This window comes from Aedes albopictus, chromosome 1 (assembly GCF_035046485.1).
Source record: "Aedes albopictus strain Foshan chromosome 1, AalbF5, whole genome shotgun sequence".
NCBI lineage: Eukaryota > Metazoa > Arthropoda > Insecta > Diptera > Culicidae > Aedes > Aedes albopictus.
The window spans coordinates 173,991,347-174,017,835 of record NC_085136.1 but is presented as its reverse complement, the minus strand read 5'-3'; the positions used below and the strand labels follow the sequence as shown (position 1 = coordinate 174,017,835).

Sequence of the window (26,489 nt, the reverse complement as noted above, 5' to 3'; positions counted from 1 at the left end):
ATTCCTCAAAAATCCCTCTAGGAATTCTTTTGCTCGAGGAGTTCCTTTATTCATTCCTTCAGGAAGCCGCAAATATTTTTCCAGAAATTTTTCAAAGAATTCCTTTTTTTTATGAATTTCTCCAGAAAAAAACCTCTAGGGATTCTTCCAGAAGTTTCTCTAATAATTCTACGGGGATTCATCCTTGAATTGCTTTACGGATTCCTTCAGAAATTCCTCCTAGGACTTCTCTAGGAATTTTTCCAAAGCTCTCTCTAGGATTTTCTCTTTGAATGTCTCCAGGGATTCCTCCAAGTATTCCTCCTGAAAATCCTCCAGAAATTCTTCCAATGATTCTTGAAAGCATGCCTCCAGAAATTCCTCCAAGAATTTTTTCGCGGATTCTTCCAAAAATTCCTCCAGAAATTGCTCCACAAATTCCTCCAGAGATTTTTCCAGTTATTTCTGCAAGGATTCGTCATTGAATTCCTCGAGTAATTCTTCCACAAATTCATGCAGGAATTTTTCCAAAAAATCCTTCAGGAATTCCTCCAGCAATTCATCCTGGATTTCCTCCATGATTTATTTCATGGATTCCTTCATGGATTCCTTCTGTTATCTCTCCAGTGTTTCATCCTGTTATTTCTTCACGGATTCCTTCAGGAATTCCTCCAGGGATTACATCAGGGATTTCTCCAGGAATTTCTCATAGCTTCCAACAGGAATTCTTCTAGAAACTCTTCCAAATGTCCCTCCAGAAATTTCCTCAGGGATTCCTGCAGAAATTCCTCCGGTCATTCTTCCAGAAGTTTCTCCAGGAATTCTTACAAGGAAACCTCCAGGCATTCACCCAAGGATTCCTTCAGGAATGCCTTCAGAAATTCCTCCAGAAATTCTTCTAGGAATTTCTCCAGGGTTTCTTCCAGGAATGCCTCCAGAGTTTACTCTAGGGGTTCGTTAATGAGCCCCTGCTGGAACTCCTCCAGACATTTGTCCAGGAGTTTCTCGATATATTTCTCCACAAATTCCTCCATGAATTCTTTCACGAATTCCTCTACGGATTCCCCCAGGAAATTCTTCAAGGATTCCTTTAGAAATGCCTCCAGGGAATTCCTTCAATAGTTTTTCCAGCAATTCCTTTAGTAGTTCCTCCTGCAAATTCTACAGGAATTTCTCTAGACTCCTCTTCCAGTTTTTGAGAGCTACGTTCAAGAATTCTTTCAAGCACTTCTTTAGTAATGCCTTCAGGGATTCCTCCAGAAAGTCCTTCAAGGATTCCTCCTGAAATTTCTCCAGGGATTTCTCCTGGAATGCCTTCCAGGATACAGATATACGCCACGATTACGCATTTTACGCTTTAGTAATGCATAACATTTAACGATGGTGCATTATTTCGCAATTAGACACATATTTGATTCAAAGATGGTGCGTGAGATGGTGCCTGGATGATTCTGTGAACATCATGGTGGTGCATGGAATGAATGATGTATGTATGGTGCATTAGCTATGATTCTGTTATACTCGTCATGTTTCATATTAAAGTGCACATGCAATTCGTGCAAAGGTGCAGGAAACTCAATGTTCCAGGTACGTGGAATACTATTGCCAAAATGGTGCATCGAATTCAAATGTAAACCACATCATAATGGTGCATAAGATACCTAGATGGTATAATGAATGCCAAAATGGTGCATGAAAAGCTTTGAAGAAGGAGTATGATGCTAATGTGCTGCATAAGTTGTCGCCGTTATTCAAAGATTATCAACATGTTGCATGGTTAGGTGCACGAATTGCAAAAATGGTGCATAGAATACAAAATAATAGTATTTTATGTGATGATCACAACATAATGGTGCATCAGATGCCTAGATGATATAATAAACGCTGAAATGGTGCTTGGAAAGCTTTGATGGTGCTTTGATGGTGGATAGTTGATTAAAAGATAGTGCATGAGATCAGCAATATGCGTGGATACCTAGTTCATTCTGTGGACGCTTTGAAGAAGGTACATGATGTTAGTGTGCTGTATTAGTTGTCACCGTTATTCAGCGACACTCGACATTTTGTATGGATAGGTGTACGAATTGCAAAAATGGTGCTTGGAATTCAATGTGGTGCCGAAGTCACCATGGTTCACGTACATGGATTACAGTTTTGGAATACGAAATGTCAAAATGGTGCATGTTATTCGAATATGGTGCTAACATCACTGATTAGTTAAAAGATGGTGCGTGAGATTAGCTTAAAAATGATTCTGAGAACATCATGGGTGTGCATGAGATACTAAGAAATTGTATGTATCAGGGGTGCATTTGTTGCCACCATTATTCAGTGATTCTCAACATTGGGTGATTAGATCCAAAATGCAAGAATTGCAAAAATGATGCATAGAATTGAATGTGGTGCGGAAGTCAACATGGATCAGGTACATGGAATACAATTTGGTGTACGATATGGCAAAAAAAATCGAGCTTATGAAATTCAAATGTGAATTAAATGCTTAGATGACGCGTGAGATGGTGCTTAGATATTTATGTGATCATCATGGTGGTGCATGGAATGCAAAGGAGCTACATGATGTTTGTATGGTGCATTAGTTTTACCATGATTAAGTTATACTCAACAAATTCCATATAAAGGTGCACGAATTGCAAAAATGGTGCAGGAAACTCAATACGGCACAGAAATCAACATAGACCAGGTACTTACGTCATGATCCTAGTCCTTGGCCTCCTTTAGTAGGACAGCCGGGGACTGGGGCTGGCGATGAGGAGAGGGTCACCGATGTGGAACTTGCGGGGATAGCTAAGTCCCTTAGCGTAGGTAAGGCCCCAGGTCCGGACGGAGTTCCGAACCTGGCCTTAAAAGTAGCTATTGCAGAGGCTCCCGAGATGTTCAGGTCTGCTATGCAGAAATGCCTGGACGAGGGAGTTTTCCCAGAAGCTTGGAAGAGGCAGAGCCTGGTACTATTGCCAAAGGCGGGGAAACCACCCGGAGACCCGTCGGCATATAGACCAATATGCTTGATTGACACGGCGGGGAAGGTGCTCGAAAAGATCATCCTCAATAGAATGTTGCGGTTCACCGAGGGCGAAAATGGTCTTTCGAGTAACCAGTACGGCTTCCGGAAGGGGAGGTCCACCGTAGACGCTATCTTGTCGGTTACAAAAACCGCCGAGAAAGCACTTGAGCCTAAGAGGAGGGGAATTCGCTTTTGCGCGGTAGTGACTCTGGATGTGAGGAATGCGTTTAATAGCGCTAGCTGGTCTGCTATTGCCGATGCGCTCTTGCGTCTGGGGATACCGGAGTACCTGTACAAGATTCTCGGAAGTTACTTTCAGAATCGTGTACTAGTCTACGACACGGAGGTGGGTCGGAAGTGCTTTCACATAACCTCAGGAGTCCCGCAAGGTTCCATCCTGGGTCCGGTGTTATGGAATGTCATGTACGACGAGGTGTTGAGGTTAGAGTATCCAGTGGGAGTGGTGATTGTCGGATTTGCCGACGACATTACGCTCGAAGTCTACGGTGAAACGATCGAGGAGGTAAAGTTGACTACCAACCACTCGATCAAGGTTGTGGAGGCGTGGATGCGGTCCAGGAAACTGGAGCTGGCTCACCACAAGACAGAGGTGACGGTTGTTAACAACCTGAAGTCGGAGCAGCAGACGGAGATCAGTGTAGGAGACTGTACTATCCTGTCAAAGCGCTCCGTCAAACACTTGGGCGTGATGATCGACGATAAGCTTACCTTCGGTAGCCACGTCGATTATGCCTGTAAAAGAGCCTCCACAGCTATTGCGGCACTGTCCCGGATGATGTCCAATAGCTCTGCGGTGTACGCCAGTAAGCGCAAGCTTCTGGCTAGTGTTGCTACATCCATACTTAGGTATGGCGGCCCGGCGTGGGGCACCGCGCTAAGTACTAAATGCTACCGACGGAAGCTGGAAAGTACTTACAGGCTTATGTGCCTGAGGGTTGCGAGCGCGTACCGTACCGTGTCACACGACGCTCTCTGCGTCATTACTGGTATGGTGCCTATCAGCATTCTTATCAGTGAGGACATGGAGTGCTTCGAAATGCGCGGCACAAGAGGCATACGCAGGACTGTCAGGATGGCCTCTATGGTCAAATGGCAGCGCGCGTGGGACAGTTCCACCAAAGGAAGGTGGACCTATAGGTTGATACCGAGGGTAGATAGTTGGATTAATAGGCGCCATGGGGAAGTTTCATTCCACCTGACACAGGTCCTTACAGGTCATGGTTGCTTCCGACAGTATCTACACCGTTTCGGGCATGCGGATTCTCCCGAATGCCCAGTGTGCAATGGTTTAGAGGAAACGGCGGAACACGTTTTGTTCGTGTGCCCGCGTTTTCGCACAATGCGTGACCGCATGCTTGCCACATGCGGGGAGGACACAACTCCGGACAACTTGGTCCAGAGGATGTGTAGGGATGAGTTTGGCTGGAACGCCGTTTCAACGGCTATTACCCACATCGTCTGGGAGCTACAGAGGAGGTGGCGCGTGGACTCGGAGAATGGCTAGTCCAGATGCAGTACAAGAGGTGGTCCAGGGGTTCGGAGTCGGCTTCGTAGGTCATACCGGTGCCCTGCGGTCGAGATCGACCCTTACAACGATTAAGTGGCCGCGGAGAGGAAGTCCCGGTAGCGGTGCTGTCGTGGCGTCGGTCTACTGGGTTGGATCCAAGCCCGCGGTTGGAAAGGGGTCCCCGGCAAGGGTCGGGGCAGGTGGAGACCCTGCCGTCAGCAACCTACGGATGCATCTGATAGGGCCTGAAGGGTAGTGATACCCTTCCTTTGCGGGCAGGTCAGATCGGGTTGCATGTGGGCATCAGTTCTTGATGTCCGCTCAGCAGTAGGGCGCGGGCGGGGTTGACTCTGCCCGCCTTCCGAGGACAAAGGGAGTGGCGAGGACCACTCGGGAAACTGGCTAAGCGCCAGCATGCTACCGTGATGGACTCTCCAAAGCGAGTCATCGATGTTCGTTGCTGCAGGCTACGCAGCTAACCTTGTGGGTGCGATGTGCACTAGCCCCTCTCTGAAGCAATACCTTCTTGGTGGTTCCGGAGAGACGTAGGGTTTGGCGACCATAGGAATGGTTTAGTGGGTACGAGGAGAGAGTAGTCCTGGATTTTACTTTTGTTGTAGAAGACGGCCTGTCAGACCTACACTACCCTAACCTTCTGTTAGGGTGTCTGTTGAGCAGATTATCCCCCTATGGTTTAGAAGGAAAAAAAAAAAAAAAAAGACCAGGAACAAGGAAAGCTATTTTGTATGCGAAATGTCAAAATGGTGCATCAAATTCACTTGTGAACCACATCATAATGGTGCATAAGATGTCTAGATGATATAGTGAATGCCAAAATGGTGGTTGGAAAGCTTTGAAGAAGGTGCATGATGCTAGATGATGTATTAGTTGTCACCGTTTTTAAAAGCTTATCAATATGGTTAGGTGCACGAATTGCAAAAATGGTGCATAGCATACAAAAAAAATGTATTTTATGTGATGCTCACGGCATTACGGTGCTTTAGATGCCTAGATGATATGATAAACGCTGAAATGGTGCTTGAAGAGCTGTGATGGTGCATGAAGTTTCATTATGGTGCATATCAGTATGAGGTATTAGATACTTAATTGATAAAAAGACATTTCATGCGATCATCATAATACGTGGATACCTAGATCATTCTGTGGACATCATGATGGTGTATTGAAAGATTTGAAGAAGGTGCATGATGTTAGTGTGCTGTATTAGTCGTCACTGTTATTCAGTGATACTCGTTATTTTGTATGGCTAGGTGCACGAATTGCAAAAATGGTGCTTAGAATTCAATGTGGTGCCGAAGTCACCATGGTTCATGTACATTGAATATAGTTTTGGAATACGAAATACCAAAATGGTGCATGTTATTCGAATATGGTGCTGACATCACTGATTAGTTAGAAGATGGTGCGTGAGTTTAGCCTAGTTGATTCTGAGAACATCATGGTTGTGCATGAGATACTAGGAAATTGTTTGTGTCAATGGTGCACCATGGCTCAATGATTCTAAACATTGCTGCAAGAATTGCAAAAATGGTGCATATAATTTTTTATAGAAGGGGGGGCAAGTGCCCCCCCTTGCCCCTCCCTGTGCACGCTAGTGCGTACCAGATGGAGTGTATATGGGATTTGACATAAGTCGGTACTTACGTCCACCCCCTTCAGGAGACAAATTTTAATAAAACGTCATTTTGAGTGTTAACTGTTAATGCCCTGACCGTACCAGATAGAGTGTATATGGGATTTGACATAAGTCGGTACTTACGTCCACCCCCTCAGGAGACAAATTTTAATAAAACGTCATTTTGAGCGTTAACTGTTAATGCCCTGACCGTACCAGATGGAGTGTATATGGGATTTGACATAAGTCGGTACTTACGTCCACCCCCTCAGAAGACAAATTTTAATAAAACGTCATTATGAGTGTTAACTGTTAACGCCCTGACCGTACCAGATGGAGTGTATATGGGATTTGACATAAGTCGGTACTTACGTCCACCCCATTAGGAGACAAATTTTAATAAAACGTCATTTTGGGCGTTAACTGTTAATGCCCTGACCGTACCAGATGGAGTGTATATGGGATTTGACATAAGTCGGTACTTACGTCCACCCCCTCAGGAGACAAATTTTAATAAAACGTCATTTTGGGCGTTAACTGTTAATGCCCTGACCGTACCAGATGGAGTGTATATGGGATTTGACATAAGTCGGTACTTACGTCCACCCCCTCAGGAAACAAATTTTAATAAAACGTCATTTTGGGCGTTAACTGTTAATGCCCTGACCGTACCAGATGGAGTGTACATGGGATTTGACATAAGTCGGTACTTATGTCCACCCCCTCAGGAGACAAATTTTAATAAAACGTCATTTTGGGCGTTAACTGTTAATGCCCTGACCGTACCAGATGGAGTGTATATGGGATTTGACATAAGTCGGTACTTACGTCCACCCCCTCAGGAAACAAATTTTAATAAAACGTCATTTTTGGCGTTAACTGTTAATGCCCTGACCGTACCAGATGGAGTGTATATGGGATTTGACATAAGTCGGTACTTACGTCCACCCCCTCAGGAGACAAATTTTAATAAAACGTCATTTTGAGTGTTAACTGTTAATGCCCTGACCGTACCAGATGGAGTGTATATGGGATTTGACATAAGTCGGTACTTACGTCCACCCCCTCAGGAGACAAATTTTAATAAAACGTCATTTTGAGTGTTAACTGTTAACGCCCTGACCGTACCAGATGCATATTTTAATTTGGAGTATTTAGGGTAATTAAAATTGACAACAAAATGGTTCCCTCTTTATGTTAAGACCGTCAAACATTAATAAATTATTAATAAATTATTCCAGTGAAATACGCATTTGAAAATACGCATCGATGTTGCCTATAATGGACCCCACCGAGGTCCATTATAGGATTATTTACAAATATCTTGGAGTTTGTCAGTTTTCCTTAAAACGACAAATTCAAGGATTTATGCAGGGTTGACAAACGTCCTTCTCGTCACCACTGCGTGAAGATAACAATAAAACAATCTTCGTCCGAAAGAACAACGGTGACGATTAGCCTTTTCGTCGCCGACTGCGGGCGTCACGACGAAGCTCAATCATAAATAGTCACCCACCAACTTTTCCGTCGTCCTCTTTGTTCCCTGGAAATGAGCGACGACGGGCCAAGCGAACGCCAACTGGGAATAGCTTTTATTGGCGTTTTGGCACTTACGGTAATGTGAAACCTCACTAGCTCAGTTGGTAAGAGTGCTGGATTGGCAATCTAGAGGTTCGTTGTTTGATTCCAGGTGCAATTATTTTTTTATTAAAATCTTTTTTTTGTGTGTTGCTGGTGGCAACATTGAATCCGTCGGCTAGATGCACTTGGACGAAGAGCGAAACAAAGCGAATGAAGATTTTGTTTTCGTCACGACGCAAGCCCTTCACGACGATTCGCTGGCTTGAATGAGTCATCCGATGTGGAACGAGCAACGATGACGATCTAGTTTTCGTTCTCGTCGTCGACTTTTTTGGTCGTACGGCGACGATTTTCAGCCCTGGATTTATGTATAAAAAACTGAACTTTTATGACATCTTACCAGGTAAAGTTGGCAAACACCTTAGGGTGTCCATACTGGCCCGCCTCCCCCTAACAGTTGTGTGTAGCAGAGAATATTGTAAATCACATTACCATCGTGGCACCAGTTGTGGCCTTCCATGACAAACTGATGCGCCCGAGATTCCAACCGTTCCAAGTGATTGAAAAGTTCCGAAATGACCTGGCCAAAGGTGTAACCAGCACCTCGTGGCGATCCGGTTATTATACCCGGTGGCAGCCCCGGTTATCCGGATCTGACCAGAGGAGATCACACACACTTTCGTAAGCACTAATCGTAGAAGCCGAATACCTGTGGTCTGACGGAGCTCGTGATTACCGCACAGGATTGTGATTCAGTAGCGTCACTTAGTAATAGCCAACGTAATCGCCCATGAACCGATAATTAGTGTCCGGCGATCGTCCGCCTGTTCGAAAGAGCTCCATCAGGTCGTGGAACTGACCGTGCACATCACCACACTGTCACTCCTGTCACTGTCCTCCTGTACTTTTGACTCCTTTGCCAAAATTTTCTTCGCTTATCACGCAGGGTTTTCACTTGGATTTCGGTTAGTTTTTTGCACTCGTTCAATTTGCTCGATTCACTGGTCAAAATCTTTGACTGTCGCCTTATCAATCCAATTTTTTTCTCCGCTCTGCTTTGCTGCCGACTGGTCCATCCTTATTTTTTTGCTCCGCTCTGCTTTGCTGCCGGCGGGGAATCGGTGGTAGAGGTTTGCTGCTGCTGCTGATTTTCCATATTCTGCTGCAGCCTTTCCCAACCAAACTTTGGACTCGCGGACGGCAAACGGGCAAACGGCAATCTTACCTCGACGCGCACGACGGACCGTGTTCCGCCGCAAGTAATGAAAACCTCAAAACGGCCTTGCCGGACGACGGCGGCCGTCCTGTTTTCAATCACAACAAACAACTGTCATCCCGCTCGATCTCGGACCGGGAGACACTCACACACTCTCAATTGCATACTAACCAATACAGATGCACGTTTTGTATGTATTGGTGACCCAAAAACTAATGCACACCAATACATTCACAACAGCATAACAACCGATGGCACCCACACATTGCAGTTTGCCAATGTGTGGTCAAAAATTCTACTCGAATTTTTGTGCACGCAGGCGCACCATCAAATAAGCACGGAAAAGTGCTTCTACCGACGACCACTAGCGTGCGCAGGGTTCTTGCTTAGGGGTGGCACTATATTAATGGTGCAATATATGTATGATCATGGTGCAATATAGAATGATGGTGTTACACGCAATATGAATTCCCAAGTAGGGGTTTCAACATGTTGTGGGGCCAACATCACCAAGTACTTCATATTGGGAATCTAGAGAAGGCTTCGGATGGTAATGATTTCAAGGCAATACGAAACTTAAATATGAAGTCATTATCTCGACTCTTATAAAATTTTACAAACGTATCAAATACAATGGAGAATATCTAGAAAATTATCAATTATAGGAAAAAAATATTGTCGTTGTGAAAAAATTTTGATCCTAGACAATTAATGATGCTAGGAAAATGTCAGAACTCCTAGATAGAACATTTTGATCGGAATCCTTATTGCAATCTACAGAGATTCCTCCAGGATTTCTCCAAAGATTCGTGCATGAGTTCCTCCAGGAATCCCCTCAAAAAATCTTTCCAAATAATTGCTCCAGGAATTCCTCCAGTAAATACTCCAGAAATTCTTCCAAAATTACCTCCAGGAATTCCGCCTGAAATTTCTTCTAGGAAAAATCCACTAGAAATGTCTGCCCCCAATATTTCCTCAAGGGATTCCTCTAGGAGTTGCCCAACGGAATCCCCCAGAAAATCCTAAAGGATTTTCTGAAGAATATCTTCCTGGATTCCTTGAGAAATTCCTCCAGGAGTTCCTTCAGAAAATTATCCAGGAAATTCTCAACGAATTTCTTCAGGAATTCCTTCAGGGATTCATCCATGAATCATTTCAAAAAATCCTTCCTAAATTCCTCAACAAATTCCTCCAGAAATTTCTCGAAAAATAGCGCCTCAAAAAAATCCTCCAAGAATTCCTCATGAAATTCCTCCAGGGATTTCTTCAGAAAATCCTCTAGGAATTTCAGCCCGAATTTCTCCAGAGAATCCTAAAAGAATGTCTCCCGGAACTCTTCCAAAAATTTCGCGAGGAATCTCTACAGGAAATCCTCCACAGATTCCTCCAGTAGTTTCTCCAGGATTTTTTCCAGGATATTTTCAGGAATTCTTTCAGGGATTCAATAATGAATTTCTTCTGAAATTCCTCCAGATATTCCTTTAGAAATTCCTCGAGGGGTTCCTTCAGACATTTCTTTAGGAATTCTTCCAATATGCAACCAGTGATTTCTTTCAGGAATCCCTCCACGGATTCCTGCAGAAAATCCTAAAGGAATTTCTTCCAAAACTTTTCCAGGAATACCTCCAAGCAATCCTCTAGGAATTTCTTTAGGATTTTTTCCAAAAGTTTCTTAAGGAATTTCTCCAGGGATTCATTACTGAATTTCTTCAGAAATTCCTCAGAAACTTCTTCCAGAAATTCCTCCAGGAATTCCTTCAGAAATTCCTCGAGGAGTTCTTTCAGACATTTTTCCAGGAAGCCTCATATATTTCTCCAGAAATTCTTCAAATAAATCCCCCAGGAATTCCTCCAGTAAATACTCCTAAAATTCCTCCAGAGATCCCTCCTTACATTTTTCCAGGAAAACTCCTGAATGTCTGTCTGTCAGAATTCCCCCAATATTTCCTCCACGGATGCCTCCATAACATGCTAAAGGAATTTCACACGGAATTCTTCCAGGTATTCCTCAAGAAATTTCTCCAAGGATTTTTCCATGCATTCTTTTAGGGAATTCTCAAACAATTTCATCAGAAATTCCTTCATGGATTTCTTCAGAAATTCCACAAAAAATCCTCCAGAAATTCCACCAGGAATTCTTTCAGAAATTTGTCGAAGAAGAACTCCTGAAATTCCTCCAGCAGTTCCTCCAGGCATTCCTCTAGAAAAATCCTCTAAGAATTGCTGCCTGAGTTCCCCAAGAATGTCTCCCGGAACCCTTCCAAGAATTCCGCGAGGAATTCCGCAAGGAAGTTGTCCAGGAAATCCACCACGGATTCCTTCAGGAATTTCTTCAGGATTTCCAGCAATTTATCCAAGAATTCCTGCAGGAAATCATTTATAAATTTCTTCAGAAATTCCTCAAAAAATTCCACCAGGTATTCGTTCAGAATTTGCCCAAGTAGTTCCTTCAGACATTCCTCCAGAAATTCCTCCGAGATGCCTCCCCGAAATTCATCCATGGACTCCACCAGAAAATCCTAAAGTGATTTCACCCGAAACTCTTCCAGGAATTCCGGGAGTCCCTCGAATGATTCCGCGAGAAATTCCACCAGGGAATCCTCCACGGAATCCCCTAGGAATTTCTCCAGGATTTTTTTCCTGAAATTTCTTCAGGAATTCCTCCAGGGATGCAATAATTAATATCTTCAGAAATTCCTCCAGATATTCCTTCAGAAATTCCTCGAGAAGTTCCTTCAGGCATTCCTCCATTAGTTTTCCAGGAAGCCTCGTATATTTCACCTAATTCCTAAAATAATTCCTCTGGTAAATACTCCAATAATTCCTCCTGAAATTTTCTTTTAGGAATGACTGTTAGAATTCCTACAATATTTCATCTAGGGATTCCTCCAACAATTGATCATCGCATTCCTCCAGATAATCCTAAATAAAGCGAAACTCTTCCAGGAATTCCTCCTAGAATTCCTCGAAAAATTCCCTCATGGAAATTCTCAAGGAATTCCTCCGAAGATTAATTCACGAATTTCTTCAAAAATTCCGCAAAAATTCTTTCAGAAATTTCTTAGGGAAAAGCGCCAGAAATTCTACCAGGAACTCCTCCAGGGATTCCTCTAAAAAATCCTCTGGAAATTTTCACCAGAACTACAGGGATTTCTCCTTGCATTCCTCAAGAACTTTTTCTAGGTGTTCCTCAAGGAGTTCCTGCAGGGATTCGTCAAAAAATTTCTTCAGAAATTCTTTAAAAAATCCTGCAGAAATTCCTCCAGAAATTCCTTTAGAAATTTCTCGAGGAGTTCCCTCAGAAATTTCTCCATGGAGCCTCATATATTTCTCCAGAATTTCCCCAAATAATTCCTCCAGTAAATACTCCAGAAATTTCTTCAGAATTACCTCCAGGAATTCCTCCAGAGATTCCTCATGAAATTTCTTCTAGAAAAAATCCTTTAGGAATGTCTGCCAGAATTTCTTCAATATTTCCTCCCGGGATTCTTCAGGAATTGCTCTACAAATTCCTCCAGAAAATCCTAAAGGAATTTCTCCCGGAACTCTTCCAGGAATTCCTCCTGGATTTTTTCAAAAAAATCTTCCATGGATTCCTCCAAGACATTCTACAGGAAATTCTCAAGGACTTCTTCAGGGATTCATTCCTTCAACGATTTATTCATGAATTTCTTCAAAAATTCATTCAGATATACCTCCAGGAATAACTCCAGAAAATCCTCTAGAAATTTCTGTCAGAATTCCTCCAGAGAATCTTAAAGGAATGTTTCCCGGAACCCTTCCATGAATTCCTTCAGGGATACCTCCATGGATTCCTCCAGGAATTTCTCCAGGATTTTTTTCAGGAATTCCTTCAGAAATTCCTCCCTCCATGGATTCCACCAGAAATTTCTCAAGGCATTCATCCAGGGATTTTTCCAGGAAATCCTTCACGGAATCCTCCACATAATCCTAAATCAATTTCTCCTAGAACTTTTCTAGGAATTCCTCCAGGGATACTTCCATGGAATCCTCATGAAATACCTCCAGGGATTGCTGCCGGAATTCCTACAGAAAGTTCTCTAAGAATTTCTGCCAGAATTCCTCCAATATTGTCTCCAGGGATTCTTCCAGAAATTCCTCGACTAATTCCTCCAGAAAATCCTAAAATATTTTTTTCCGGATCTTTTCCGGGAATTTCTCTATTTCTTCGGGAATTCATCCATGAGTTTCTTCAGAAATTTTTCAAAAAATCCTTTATTAATTCCTCGAGGACATTCCTCCAGGAAGCTTTAAATATTTGTCCAGAAATTCCTTAAAGTAGTAATCCAGGAATGTCTCTAGTTATTCCTCTAAGAATTCATAAATGAATTCCTCCAAAAATTCTCGAGGAATTTATCCAGAAATACCTCCCAGAATGCAAACTTGGATTCTCCCAGAAATTTCTCCAGAGATTCCTGAAGAAAATCATCCAGGAATTTCTCCAGGAATTCCTCCAGGAATGTTTCGCAAAAAAATAAGGTACCCCGGGGCAAGTGAGACCTATAGCTAGCATTTTTTTTATTATTTATTTTTACGACAAACATTCTTTATAGAAAACATAGGTATTACACCTACGGATACTTTGAATACAAAAAATGTTATTGTTTCAACCATAAAGAGACCATATACGTTATTGTTGTTCATATGTAATTTTCAATTCACTAGGTAAGATTGACGTGCTCTACTACATTCGCCGTTTAAAAATAGATTTGTTATTCTACAAATACTTTTTTGGTTTCAGGATAGTATCTGGAGTTCATGCAAATGATTACAAGTGAAAAAGCTGTATTTTATTTTTATTTATTACCTTTAGTTTACTGCTCTCACTTGCCCCAGTGCATTTCGCTATCTGGGGCAAGTGGGACCTATGAGAATAAACAAACACAATTTTATGGATTCATCTCGCCTTGTCCAGACTAAGATGAAATTTGCACGAAAGTCAATAAAAATTGACGCGTTAAGTAATCTATTGTTGAATTATACTTTATTACCTATATTTAGATGATGAAGTTCTTGTTAAAAATGGTAAAACCTTGAGTAAAACAAAAAAAAATCAAAAGCATGTATTTTTTATGTTTTTCTCTAAATATCTTCCATTTTTTTCACTTAACGCTACATAATGCATTCTTCTGAGCATTTGGGAATCGTCCATAAAAAAATAAAATAGGGAAATGGCCTTTTTAAAATTCATGATTGAAAAAAACATTATTTAATGATCGTAAGATTATGTAAGGGAGAAGATATTACTGAAAATCTCGAAATCCCAGATTTACTAGTGGTGAAAATCATCAACTATATAATATAGAGACCAAGTTTGGAAATCTTTTGTCTCTTCACTTTAGGGCGCTTTTTGTATAAAAAAATCAATTTATTTTGCATGAGCTGCTAGAGTTGATTCAGTTCCCCCCAGCGATTTGTTATGTGTTACGTAATTTATGCATGGTACCATAAACCTCTTCTTATTTTAATCTCTAAACATAGTCATTCATATAAGAGATTTATGTTTTATGTTACCTTATTTGCTGCAACTTATATTAAGCCCTTTGAACAAAAACTCTGAATAGGTCCCACTTGCCCCGTGAAACGCAGTAAATGAAGATCTGTTACACTTTTCTTTATATGCATAATATATGGAATGTAAAAATTTTGAAACAGTTTTAATGCACGTTAATAAGTACAAATATACCAACAACGTCTTTTGGGTCCATTGGAATTAATAAAGAATTTTTGTTCTGAAACTTCTGGCATGACAAAACCAAATTAGCATTTTTTTAGGTCCCACTTGCCCCGGGGTACCTTACCTCAAATAATTCTTTCGGGAATTCCTCCAGAAATTCCTCCGTTCATTCCTTCAAAAATTTCTTCAGTAATTCCATCTTGAATTTCTACAGGGATTCCTCCAGGAATTTCTGCAAGGAATTCCTGCTTGGATTTCTCCAGAAAATCCTGAAGAAATTTGTCCCGGAACTCTTCCTGGAATTCCTCGTGAAATTTTTCCAGGGATTTCTACAGAATTTTTTCTGGAATTTTTCCAGGAATCTCCTGGAACAACTATAAAAATTTCTCTAGTTTTTGCTCCAGAAAATTCTCTAAAAAAATCTTCATGGATACCCCCAAGAATTCCTCTAGGTATTCCTCCAAAAGTCCATCCACGGATTTCTCCAGAAAAAAACTTCTCCCGAAACTGTTCCAGAAATTTTTCAAAGAATTCCTTCAGGAAATCCTCCAGATTTTTTTCCAGGAATTACTTCATTTTTTTCAGGAATTTCTCCAGAAAAATCTTTAAGGATTCTTCCAGAATCCTAGGATTTCTCCAGGGATTCATCCTTGAATTCCTTCACAGATTCCTTCTGGAATCCCTCCTAGGATTACAGCAGGGATTTTTCCCGGATTTTTCCCGGATCTTTTCTGGGAATTTCTCTAGGAATTCCTTTAGGGATTTCTCCATGGATTCCTCCAGGAATTTCGTCGGGAATTCATCTAGGAGTCCATGCATGAGTTTCTGCAGAAATTACTCAAAAAAAATCCTTCATAAATTCCTCGAGGAGTTCCTCAAGACATTCCTCCGGGAAGCCTTAAATATTTGTCCAGAAATTTCTTAAAGAATTTATCCAGGAATTTCTCTAGTTATTCCACCAAAAAATTCTTCAGGAATTTATCCGGAAATACCTCCCGGAATTCAAACATGGATTCCTCCAGGAATTTCCCCAGAGATTCCTCAAGAAAATCAAAAATTCCTCCAGGAACTCCTCCATTATTCCTGCAAAAATTTCTTCGTTAATTCCATCTTAAAGCCTGTATCCGCAATAATCGGGACACAGAAGTACGTCAGTAGCTCTGTAATGAATTGGTAAAATTGGCCAAATAATTGACTGAGAACTCTTTGGTGTATGTTTATTATTTGTGCCAAATTTCATAAAAATCGATGCATTACTTTTAACTGTAGATGAAAAACAAACAGACGTGGTTTTAAGCATTTTGTACCATCATGACCAATTTTCATTCGCATAGTAGATGGTTCTTTTACGCTACAGTTCAAATTTCTGTGATGATAATTATGAAATTTCGTTACCAGTTATGATACTTATAGAGACACTTTCTTGCAAAATTTCATCAACTTTGACCAATTGGTTTGAAAGCTACTGGTGTTGATAGGGGTGAGTGTTAGTGAAAATTTTTCGTGTTTTTCATGTGCGATTTTTGCCAATTCATAACTTTTGAGTTTCCCTGCCAATTTTCATGAAATTTTCATAGAAGCTAGTTTATTATGTGTATATTATGCCTGCAAAATTTGACGATTATTGATATAGTACTTTCAATAGTACAATCGAAACAATAAAGGGTGCTGACTAATTGCTGTCTGAGAGGCTAAAATCACGTTCTGTCCCAAAATATGTTTCGACTATAAAATTGTTGATAGTGCATCGATTTTTTTGAAATTTTGCCCATGCAACAAATGTAGATTGAGAGGTTCGTGTTCAAAATTTCAGCCATTTACTTTGCCAAATTCAAAAGTTACAGCGCTGACAAGCAAAACTAGGGGCTGTACAAAATTCAATGGCGCACATTTTACTCTTTCGTTGCTACAACAAAAAGTACTGCATCGATTCACATGCAATTTTGTAGGTGAAATGAACACATCTTATGATGTTATTAGACAAAATTTGAGCAATTTTAATGTATCTATTGCAGAGTTACAGCTGTGTTTCTGTGTCCCGAATATTGCGGATACAGGCTTTACCTTCGGGAATTTCTACAGAGATTCCTCCAGGAATTTCTGCAAGGACTCCTAAATGAATTCCTGCTCGGATTTCTCCAGAAAATCCTGAAGAAATTTCTCCCGGAACTCTTCCAGGAATTCCTCGAGAAATTTCTCCAGGGATTTCTACAGACATTTTTTCAGGATTTTTTTCTGGAATTTTTCAAGGAATCTCTCCAGAAATTTCTCCTGGGACAACTATAAAAATTTCTCTATGAATTGCTCCAGAAAATCATCTTAAAAGTTCTTCATGGATTCCTCCAAGAATTCCTCTAGGTATTCCTACAAGAATTTATCCACGGTTTTCTCCAGAAAATAACTTCTCCTGGAACTGTTCCAGGAATTCTTCGAAAAATTTCATCAGGTATTCCCCCATAGATTTCGCCAGGAATTTCTCCAGGGATTCCTCAATGATTTTTTTAGATATTCCTCAAAAATCCCTCTAGGAATTCTTTTGCTCGAGGAGTTCCTTTATTCATTCCTTCAGGAAGCCGCAAATATTTTTCCAGAAATTTTTCAAAGAATTCCTTTTTTTTATGAATTTCTCCAGAAAAAAACCTCTAGGGATTCTTCCAGAAGTTTCTCTAATAATTCTACGGGGATTCATCCTTGAATTGCTTTACGGATTCCTTCAGAAATTCCTCCTAGGACTTCTCTAGGAATTTTTCCAAAGCTCTCTCTAGGATTTTCTCTTTGAATGTCTCCAGGGATTCCTCCAAGTATTCCTCCTGAAAATCCTCCAGAAATTCTTCCAATGATTCTTGAAAGCATGCCTCCAGAAATTCCTCCAAGAATTTTTTCGCGGATTCTTCCAAAAATTCCTCCAGAAATTGCTCCACAAATTCCTCCAGAGATTTTTCCAGTTATTTCTGCAAGGATTCGTCATTGAATTCCTCGAGTAATTCTTCCACAAATTCATGCAGGAATTTTTCCAAAAAATCCTTCAGGAATTCCTCCAGCAATTCATCCTGGATTTCCTCCATGAATTATTTCATGGATTCCTTCATGGATTCCTTCTGTTATCTCTCCAGTGTTTCATCCTGTTATTTCTTCACGGATTCCTTCAGGAATTCCTCCAGAGATTACATCAGGGATTTCTCCAGGAATTTCTCATAGCTTCCAACAGGAATTCTTCTAGAAACTCTTCCAAATGTCCCTCCAGAAATTTCCTCAGGGATTCCTGCAGAAATTCCTCCGGTCATTCTTCCAGAAGTTTCTCCAGGAATTCTTACAAGGAAACCTCCAGGCATTCACCCAAGGATTCCTTCAGGAATGCCTTCAGAAATTCCTCCAGAAATTCTTCTAGGAATTTCTCCAGGGTTTCTTCCAGGAATGCCTCCAGAGTTTACTCTAGGGGTTCGTTAATGAGCCCCTGCTGGAACTCCTCCAGACATTTGTCCAGGAGTTTCTCGATATATTTCTCCACAAATTCCTCCATGAATTCTTTCACGAATTCCTCTACGGATTCCCCCAGGAAATTCTTCAAGGATTCCTTTAGAAATGCCTCCAGGGAATTCCTTCAATAGTTTTTCCAGCAATTCCTTTAGTAGTTCCTCCTGCAAATTCTACAGGAATTTCTCTAGACTCCTCTTCCAGTTTTTGAGAGCTACGTTCAAGAATTCTTTCAAGCACTTCTTTAGTAATGCCTTCAGGGATTCCTCCAGAAAGTCCTTCAAGGATTCCTCCTGAAATTTCTCCAGGGATTTCTCCTGGAATGCCTTCCAGGATACAGATATACGCCACGATTACGCATTTTACGCTTTAGTAATGCATAACATTTAACGATGGTGCATTATTTCGCAATTAGACACATATTTGATTCAAAGATGGTGCGTGAGATGGTGCCTGGATGATTCTGTGAACATCATGGTGGTGCATGGAATGAATGATGTATGTATGGTGCATTAGCTATGATTCTGTTATACTCGTCATGTTTCATATTAAAGTGCACATGCAATTCGTGCAAAGGTGCAGGAAACTCAATGTTCCAGGTACGTGGAATACTATTGCCAAAATGGTGCATCGAATTCAAATGTAAACCACATCATAATGGTGCATAAGATACCTAGATGGTATAATGAATGCCAAAATGGTGCATGAAAAGCTTTGAAGAAGGAGTATGATGCTAATGTGCTGCATAAGTTGTCGCCGTTATTCAAAGATTATCAACATGTTGCATGGTTAGGTGCACGAATTGCAAAAATGGTGCATAGAATACAAAATAATAGTATTTTATGTGATGATCACAACATAATGGTGCATCAGATGCCTAGATGATATAATAAACGCTGAAATGGTGCTTGGAAAGCTTTGATGGTGCTTTGATGGTGGATAGTTGATTAAAAGATAGTGCATGAGATCAGCAATATGCGTGGATACCTAGTTCATTCTGTGGACGCTTTGAAGAAGGTACATGATGTTAGTGTGCTGTATTAGTTGTCACCGTTATTCAGCGACACTCGACATTTTGTATGGATAGGTGTACGAATTGCAAAAATGGTGCTTGGAATTCAATGTGGTGCCGAAGTCACCATGGTTCACGTACATGGATTACAGTTTTGGAATACGAAATGTCAAAATGGTGCATGTTATTCGAATATGGTGCTAACATCACTGATTAGTTAAAAGATGGTGCGTGAGATTAGCTTAAAAATGATTCTGAGAACATCATGGGTGTGCATGAGATACTAAGAAATTGTATGTATCAGGGGTGCATTTGTTGCCACCATTATTCAGTGATTCTCAACATTGGGTGATTAGATCCAAAATGCAAGAATTGCAAAAATGATGCATAGAATTGAATGTGGTGCGGAAGTCAACATGGATCAGGTACATGGAATACAATTTGGTGTACGATATGGCAAAAAAAATCGAGCTTATGAAATTCAAATGTGAATTAAATGCTTAGATGACGCGTGAGATGGTGCTTAGATATTTATGTGATCATCATGGTGGTGCATGGAATGCAAAGGAGCTACATGATGTTTGTATGGTGCATTAGTTTTACCATGATTAAGTTATACTCAACAAATTCCATATAAAGGTGCACGAATTGCAAAAATGGTGCAGGAAACTCAATACGGCACAGAAATCAACATAGACCAGGAACAAGGAAAGCTATTTTGTATGCGAAATGTCAAAATGGTGCATCAAATTCACTTGTGAACCACATCATAATGGTGCATAAGATGTCTAGATGATATAGTGAATGCCAAAATGGTGGTTGGAAAGCTTTGAAGAAGGTGCATGATGCTAGATGATGTATTAGTTGTCACCGTTTTTAAAAGCTTATCAATATGGTTAGGTGCACGAATTGCAAAAATGGTGCATAGCATACAAAAAAAATGTATTTTATGTGATGCTCACGGCATTACGGTGCTTTAGATGCCTAGATGATATGATAAACGCTGAAATGGTGCTTGAAGAGCTGTGATGGTGCATGAAGTTTCATTATGGTGCATATCAGTATGAGGTATTAGATACTTAATTGATAAAAATACATTTCATGCGATCATCATAATACGTGGATACCTAGATCATTCTGTGGACATCATGATGGTGTATTGAAAGATTTGAAGAAGGTGCATGATGTTAGTGTGCTGTATTAGTCGTCACTGTTATTCAGTGATACTCGTTATTTTGTATGGCTAGGTGCACGAATTGCAAAAATGGTGCTTAGAATTCAATGTGGTGCCGAAGTCACCATGGTTCATGTACATTGAATATAGTTTTGGAATACGAAATACCAAAATGGTGCATGTTATTCGAATATGGTGCTGACATCACTGATTAGTTAGAAGATGGTGCGTGAGTTTAGCCTAGTTGATTCTGAGAACATCATGGTTGTGCATGAGATACTAGGAAATTGTTTGTGTCAATGGTGCACCATGGCTCAATGATTCTAAACATTGCTGCAAGAATTGCAAAAATGGTGCATATAATTTTTTATAGAAGGGGGGGCAAGTGCCCCCCCTTGCCCCTCCCTGTGCACGCTAGTGCCGACGACAAGCTACTTTTGCGCCTACAGCGTGCGCGTTTATGCACAGAATATGCGCGCTTTGTTTTGGGTGTATAGAGATCAAGTTGGCAGGTAGAATATTTGTTAGTCAGACCAAATTTGTAAGTATTAAACTATGATTGTATCCCGACAATGAATAAACATTACTGAAATCTGAATTACAGCTTTTTAGCTCAGTTTAACCACAAAATAACGTGCTGCTAAAAACAAGGTCCGAAACTACCCCAACAAATCTCAAAAGAAATTTGTTATTAGCACGATTGAGGGCCAAATAATGCCGGAAACTAGCCGTTTCGATTGCCGTAGTTGCAGCCTGGCCAACAGCATCGACGATATGGTCGAATGTGAAGGTGGATGCGGTGGTTGGTTCCACTTTGGCTGCGTAGGATTCGATGACGAAAAGAAGGAGGAGAATTGGAGATGTTCGAGTTGTGTAGCGGAGAAAGTGGCAACGGTACCGCCAGCGGGAGCAATAGGCGGTAATCCGGCAGGTTTCCAACAACCAGTTTTCACCACTACTGGCATTGGAACCGGTACTCCTGACCTGGCAGCAGAGAGAGTGGAACGTAACCTCAAACTGCTTGAGGAACAGCAATCATTCTTTCTGAGGGAGATCGAACTGGAGCAGAAGCGTGATTACGAGCAGAAGAAGCTGCAGCAGGAGAAAGAAGCGTGGTGAGTGCGGTATGAGTTGCTGAATGCGCAGACTGGTCAGATGCGAGGAGATGTCAACGAGCCGGGGGTTGCTGTAGACTGGGCGAATCGTCTATCACTAGTCGCTGGCAGCTTCATCTCCACGTCTGGGGCATCGAGCAGTACACCCACGTCAGCAAGCACCAACGGATCCGTCCCCACACCCCTTATCTCTATCAGTGTAATCTGCCCTCAAACCAATACTCTGGTCTCAACGTTGCCCACCAGATTACCTAATGTCCACCAAGGAATTAGCTCCGTTCCGTGCCATAGCGGACTGCCCTCCGTTACAAGCAATATTCAAAAGATCAGCCGTGATAGACGTCCAATCAGGTTTAACATCGAACCCCTACACTATGGGATCGACACCAATCCACGACTTTCTGCCCGGTGGTGGAAAAGGTCAACCCGAATCATCGACACCCATGACGTCGGTAATGTCAGTGCCATGGAGAGGCCCGGCGACGAGCTACACGTACCTCACCCAATCGCTACCACCTAAAATCAGTACGGTAGGTCCACTTGGGAGCTTTCCACTGCAAGCAGCACACGTAAGTCAGAACAACCAATATCCATGCTATGGAAATCAAATGTCGGTACCTCAATATTCGATGTATACAATGACACCACAGACTAGTCAAATAAACGTAAGCATCCATTCCTCAGTCCATCCCTTTTCGTCCCCACGTTTCTGCCGGAAACCAAGTGGCTCCGGTAGTGAATATTGGTGATCTTGGTGGGCCAACACCTCGTCAAGGGACCTGCCGACTTTCAGTGGGAGTCCGGAGAAGTGGCCTATGTTTCACAGTGCTTTCTGCACGTCAACAGAAGCATGCGGCTACAGTGAGGTGAAGAATCTCGGCCGACTTCAGCGGTGTCTCAAAGGCAGTGCATTGGAAGCTGTGCGGAGCCGTCTTCTACTACCTTCTGCTGTGCCGCAAGTGATGCAAACCTTGCAGCTTTTGTATGGACGTCCGGAGCAGATCATTTACTCGCTCCTCACGATAATTCGGGATGGTCCTGCTCCAAAAGCCGATAACTTGAAGACGTCGGTGACGTTCGGCATGACAGTGCTGAACTTCTGTGATTACCTAGTAGCAGCGGGACAAGTGGTTCACCTTTCGAATCCTGTACTTCTGCAGGAGCTAATCGACAAGCTCCCAGCGCATCTGAAGCTGGACTGGGCGGTGTACAAACGGCAGTTCCCACTAATGGATCTCCGAGTGTTCGGTACATACATGTCGAATCTAGTATCAGCGGTGGCTGACGTAACTCTAACATTGGGTTCGACTGTACTAAACCTTCTAAACCAGAGAAGGCAAAGGGATACCTCAAAGTTCATTCCTCCTCATCGACAGAAATCGAGACAGTTAAGCCCACATCGGAGGAGCCGAGGATTGCAGCTAATGGCGTGCGCTGGCGCTGTTTGATTTGTAGTGATCCGAATCACAAAGTTAAAGAGTGCGACGTATTCAAGCGATTGAAAGGAGAGGAAAAGTGGAAAGCAGTGCAAACACACCATCTCTGTCGAGTTTGTCTCGGTGAACATAGACGAAAACCGTGCCGATCTCAACTACGCTGTGAGGTACAGGGGTGTTAACTGCGCCATCACCCGCTCCTTCATTCGGGTTCAACAGCATCTTGTGCGAGCTCAACAATCAAGCCTGCAAGTTGAGTTCTAGATAATCCAACTACCGTTGCGAAGAAATCTGAAGGAGTGAACGCGCATCGGCATAGTCAGAATACGACATTATTTCGTGTTTTGCTGACACTTTTTGGTAATGGAAGGAGAATCGAAACATTTGCCTTTATTGACGAAGGATCTTCTATTACGCTACTGGAGAAGTGGGTTGCTGACAAACTCGATGTCAGGGGATTCAAGAGGCGGCTCTGTTTGACCTGGACCGGCAATGTCAGCCGCGACGAAGATGACTCATATCAAGTTGCGATTGAGATAGCAGAAAGTGAAGCTGATCGTCGTTATAAGTTGGAGGAAGTTCGCACCGTTAAATCTCTGACGTTGCCGAAGCAATCGCTCCATTATAGCGAGCTAGCTGAACGCTATCGACACCTCCAGAAGTTACCAGTCAATGATTATGAATCGGTGACTCCTGGAATCCTAATTGGCGCTGAACATGCCCATTTAACTGCCACCAAACAACTCCGAGAAGGAAAGACGGGCGAGCCTGTCGCAGCCAGAACTCGACTTGGATGGGCGGTGTATGGACCGGTTCAGCAAGGGATTCCAAATGGCAGCTTCAACTTCCACATATGCAAATGCGAAGACGACGGAAAGCTGCACGATTTGGTTAAACAATACTTCACCGTTGAAAGCGTTGGAGTTTTGGCAGACAAAGGGCCGGAATCCGAAGAGCGGGCCAGAACGTTTGGTTCTTCCAGCTCTCCATGCTCAGCGCAATACATCAAGAACCTTAATGCTAGAGAGCATGCGCAAGAGTTCCCAAGAGTAGCGGAGGCCAGTGAACGTCGCCATTATGTCGACGATTACCTCGACAGCTTTCCGAGAAGGAAATACGGGCGAGCCTGTCGCAGCCAGAACTCGACTTGGATGGGCGGTGTATGGACTGGTTCAGCAAGGTATGCCAAATGGCAGCTTCAACTTCCACATATGCGAATGCGAAGACGACGGAAAGCTGCACGATTTGGTTAAACAGTACTTCACCGTTGAAAGCGTTGGAGTTTCGGCAGACAAAGGGTCGGAATCCAAAGAGCGGGCCAGAACAATCTTGGTGCGAACAACAAGAAGAGTCGGCGAAGAATTCGAGACCGGGCTGTTTTGGCGATACGATGATGTGGAATTTCCCGAAAGCTTCCCAATGGCGGTCCCAAGGCTACAGTGTTTCGAGAGGCGACTGAAGAGAAACTCAGAAGTCGAGGGAAGCGTTCGAGGCCAAATCGTTGAATACCAAAGGAAATCCTACATCCATGAGGCGTCGGAAGAGGAACTGAAATCGGCAGAAGCAGGCAAGGTGTGGTATCTTCCATTGAGCGTGGTGCAGAACCCCAAGAAATCGAACAAGATTGTAACAGGATAAACCTCAGTTTTTGACCGATACGATACGATAAAAAATGCTAACCAGAACTTTGCCTCGACCGAGAGTTACTGTCACAGTTTGGGGCAACTTTTGTAGTGCACTAGCGTTTTATCACAAACGAGACAAACGAGGTCCACACTTAGCACAACTACCCTTCAGTTGCGACCGATTACCCAACCCCGTTGAAGTGGTACAAGTCCCACTTATGCGCCAACACACTTTACCGGTGTGATGTGGAATCGTGTGTTTTGTAAAACTGCCCGATTAGCTCACTCAGGGCGGGTTTTGGGGACGATCCACTCAACCAAAAACTAACAAAACGGAACCAAAGAAACAACCATGCTAAGAAATTTGGATTTCGTTCACAAAAGAACATTAGTGATGTGGGCAAAATTGAGTATTTATATTCAATGTTTCTACGATATTCTCTAGCCCTAAACTGCTGTGCGTGCACTGTGTATTATTACAAAAGATCTAACCTGTTAGCTACTATATTCTAGATTGGGTATGACACACGTGACTCACGAAGTGACGGTTGGAGCGATGATGGCAGCAGGGTATCGATGCCGTACACCGGACCCAGATCTCCTTCCGGGTGGCGCGACGGTGCAAGGCGGCCAGCGGATCTTGGCCAATACTACCTACAAGTGTGGAAACTCTGGAAGAGCAGAAGCCGTGTCTAGTGCAGCACGTCCAACCGCAAAACTTCCTGGTAGATTGGAGTCACTTTTCCAAGTTTAAGAGGCTATGGCGCGCCATTACCCATATCTATCGTCTGGTTGGAAACTTTCGCAGAAAACGATTAGGGCTAACTCCGAATCGAAGTCATCTGACCTAGAAGAGTTAAACAAAGCTCAGAACTGCCTCTGGTGTCTGGATCAAGAACACGCATTTCCAGAAGAAGTGAAGTTGTTGAAAAAGGTTGTCGAAGGGAATCGATCAGCGAAACTGGAGAAAACGAGTCACATCTACAAATTGTCACCGTTTCTGGACGACCACGGCGTGATCCGAATGGATTCTAGCTCAGTTCTGCTAAATTCGTTGCATTTGATGATCAGTTCCCAACAATTCTGCCAAAAGATCATCCGCTGACAGACCTTTTACTGGATTGGTACCACAGGACATATCTTCACGGAAACAACGAAACAATCGTCAACGAAGTCAGGCAGCGGTTCCACGTTTCGTCATTACGAATGCAGGTACGGAAGGTAGCGAAGTCATGTATGTACTTTAAAGTGAAGAAAGCGAAACCATGGCACCGCTAACCGGAGCAAGGTTGAGCCCTTTCGTTTGACCTTTTTCGTACGTCTGGCTGGACTATTTCGGCCCGATTAATGTGAAAGTTGGTCGTTCATTAGTAAAGAGATGGGTGGCACTGTTTACTTGCCTCACTATTCGAGCAGTCCATTTGGAGGTCGCACACTCACTGTCTATAAACTCCTGCAAGATGGCCATTCGACGGTTTTTTGTGCGACGAGGTTCTCCGCTAGAAATCTGGAGTGATAACGGGACGAATTTCGTAGGCGCCAGCCGCAAGCTCCAAACACAGGTGAAGCAGATGAACGAGAAGCTTTCAGCGGTGTTTACGAACGCTACCACTTAATGGATATTCAATCCACCCTCCGCTCCCCACATGGATGGATCCTGGAAGCGACTAGTGCGCTCTGTGAAGGTTGCTTTCGCTGGACTTTCGATTACCAAGAATCCCGATGACGAAACTGTAGCATCCATCCCTAGCTACACCACTGGCTGTCTGGTACAGCAGTGGAGACAAAACAATAAACATCAGTTTACCAACTAACTGCACACCCAGACGGACGCGCGTTTCTATTACATACTTACCATTTATCCGAATCACAAGTCTCGATTATTACTTAAGTAATCGTTTAGTTAATCGAACCCGTACACACACCAATCGTGTATATTTCAGTGGCGACAAGGATGGGATAGTTTTGCGTCCCGGGAAGTGTGAAAAGTTCT

General features: G+C 42.5%; 1 pseudogene; it reads right to left on the bottom strand.

The window, feature by feature from the left end:
* Positions 1-6,157: 6,157 nt before the first annotated feature.
* LOC134289846 (serine/threonine-protein phosphatase 2A catalytic subunit alpha isoform-like) lies at positions 6,158-20,461 on the bottom strand (annotated as a pseudogene).
* Positions 20,462-26,489: the final 6,028 nt, after the last annotated feature.